Genomic DNA, 3,382 nt, shown 5'->3' on the forward strand with positions numbered 1-3,382 from the left:
TATATATATATTGGATATTGCTCTTATAAACAGCTGGTAATATACACAAGTGTTTGCAATTCTGTCATTGGTCGAAGAGAATATATTCAAAAAGTTGTTGAGGAACTTTGTGGTGATTCGTGTACTATCAAACGCCCTATTGAGGAAACCTACCTCTAAAAATATAGTCAAACGAACATGTGTGAAAACAAAATGCCGAAACAGAACCACAGAAATATATGGAGTCTGTAAAAAAACGTTGCGATAAATACTCTTTTACTTGTTTCAGTCATTTGACTGCGGCCATGCTGGAGCACCGCCTTTAGTCGAGCAAATCGACCCCAGGACTTATTCTTTGTAAACCCTTATTCTATCGGTCTTTTTTGCCGAACCGCTAGGTTACGGGGACGTAAACAATGTTTAGAATTCCAATAAATGTCTATTTTTTTAAGGATGAATTTCTTTCAAAATATCAAATTATTGCGACTATTATCAGCATGAAGTGATAAAATTCAATAAAATTAATAAAGGTTTTCTACCTCTTCTTGGAAAACATCTTTGCGTCAATTGATGCATTCTGGTCCTTAAAGGTAGGTGAAAAGCCCGGTCCTTCTAATGTTAAATGCCAAACTTCCATGGCTTAAAAACTTTAAAAGTTATAAAGGATAGGCATACAGAGACCATTAGAGGGAGTGGGACTTTGTAAGTAATGGACACATCGCGAGGACATTAAACTTAAGTTCGACCATATTTTTCCTCGAAGATCTTGAGAAATGTAAAAACGAAAAAGCTTAATGCTACAAAACTATTCAAAACTGCCATGAAAAATGATTAGAAATGACTAGAAAACACTGGGGAACATATTTAAGGTATAACACAGGTATGCTGTGTGGTTAAGAAGTTTGCTTTGCAACCACGTGGTTTCGGGTTCAATCCCACTGTATGGCATCTTGGGTAGGTGTCTTCTACTACAGCCCCCAGGCCGACCAAAGCCTAGTGAATGAATCTGGTAGACGAAAACTCAGTGGAAGCCCGTTATATACACACACTTACATACACACACACACTTGCATACACACACACATAATTGCATACATACACACACATGTATGTATGCATATAGTTATGCATGTATGTATATATATATATATATATGCTTGTATGTATGTGTGCATGTGTGTGCGTATGCATATATGTATGTATATGAGGACTTGACACAGCCCTTAAATCGCAGCCTTGGTTTCTGCCAGGGTTTCTTTCCACTAACAAGTTCCCCATATAGCATCTGTTTAGGGATCCTGCTATCCTTCATTCTAATAAGGTGTCCAATCCAACGGAACTGGCGCTTGTGCACTATCGCCACAATACTCAAGATATCAGCTTTCCTCAAGACCTGTAAGTCTGGAGTTTTTAAGGTCCAGCCAACATTCAGAATGTGTCTCAGACATCTCTGATAGAAGCGTTCAAGGGCCTTTCCATGAGGTTTGTAAAGGGTCCAGTTCTCACATGAGTAAAGGAGCGATGTCAGTACACATGAACAGTGCACAGCAATTTAATTAAAGACCTGTGATATGCAGGAGACTGACTGGGAGAGCAATGCCTGTCATCGCCACAGATAGAGGAAGCAGGTTAAGGAAGGGGTTGACACCTTTGAAAAAGCACATATTCTTCATGAAGAATTTAAGTGTGCTGCTCGAAAGCGCACTGCTGGTGTAGTGAATGGAGAAAGCTTGGTTTGCAATGTTTGCAGCGGTGTATGCTTGTCAAGAGCAGGGCTCATTAGCCACCAACGGAGCCGCAAATGCAAAATATAAGTTAGTCCCAGAGCGCACAATGTTCTTAAAGGTCAGCAATGGTCTTTCTCGGTCACGAATGGACGGCCATCATGTATGTATATATATGCACGCATGTATATATGTGTGTGTGTATTCGTGTTTATATTTATGCATGCTTGTAAATATGTATGGATGTTATTGTTTGTCTTTCTGTCTATGTTTGTTCCATCACCGCTTAACAACCGGTGTTGGTTTGTTCAAGTCTCCGCAACCTAGTTGTTCGGTAAAATAGACCGATAAAATAAGTATCAGACTTTAAAAAAAAAAAAAGAATAAATAAGTACTGGAATCGTTTATTCGTTGAAAACTCTTCAAGGTGGTGCCCCAGTATGGACGCAGTTCAATGAACGAAAGAATGAAAGGATAAAAAATAAAAGATGAAATTGTGTATGAGATCAATAACGAAGAGACCGAATTCTATTGTTGTTAACTGTAGCCTGGCATGACGCGTGCTTGTTGAGCAGCTGATACGCATGGTTCGATATAATTATAATGGAAAAGCCTGCATCACATTATATAAACACTATTATCGATATCGCAACGACCTTGCTCAACAAAATACGAGTTCTGGGTGTAACATAAGCTTTCATTGGAAAAAATAACGTAGCTGCAGTGTGAGCCGCCCCACACAGCCCTTCAGTTTGCTGCCTCCCTCACTCCAAGGGTCTCAAAGAGAGGGTTCTTTTTATTTTTTATTGTATCTTTCACTTGTTTCAGTCATTAGACTGCGGCCATGCTGGAGCACTGCCTTGAAGAATTTTTAGTCGAACGATTCGATTCCAGTACTTGTATTTATTTTTTTAAAGGCGGGTAATTATTCTATTGATTGTTGTTTTTTTGCCGACTCGCTAAGTTACAGGGACATAAACACACCAACACCGGTTGTCAAGCGGTGGTAGGGGGCGAACACAAACACAAAGACACACACACACACACACACACATGAATATATACATATATACGACGGGGTTCTTTCAGTTTCCATCTACCAAATGCCAGCGTTCTTTAAAAAACATTAATTAACAAGTGTACAAAACTACCGTATATACTTATGTAAAAATTGCCCCCTGCTTTTGGTAAAAAAATTAAATAAAATCCTGTAAGTTAGCATATATCTCTTGTAAAAACCCAGCAGATCAACAGTTACAAATAAAGCGATTATCTCATACATAAATGTTAAACTTGTCATCTTTGTGTTGTGATTACAATTCACAGTGGCGTAGTTAACAGGAGAGTAAGGTGAATGACTGCTCTCACCAAGCACATTTTCAAAATTGGCACCTTTTCAATAATTGAGAAATGGGCCAAAAATTATTTGGTGTGTCTCACGACAATTCATATAAATGTTTTGCACAGATTTTTTAAAGCTTATCATCAATGCCAGGCCACAACGTTTTAAATTTTCGCCGTGAAATTGTGTGAAAACGCTCTCTAGAAAAGAAAATCACAACTTTACAGCCAGTTTGGATCTAGTTCAAAACGGGGGCACCAGTATTTTCTTAACGAAACACTTTGAAACTTGGGACACTGGTAGAATGTGTCATATAAAACATCTTTTTCTCTTAGTC

The sequence above is a fragment of the Octopus bimaculoides genome, chromosome 24 (genome assembly GCF_001194135.2).
Source record: "Octopus bimaculoides isolate UCB-OBI-ISO-001 chromosome 24, ASM119413v2, whole genome shotgun sequence".
Taxonomy (NCBI): domain Eukaryota; kingdom Metazoa; phylum Mollusca; class Cephalopoda; order Octopoda; family Octopodidae; genus Octopus; species Octopus bimaculoides.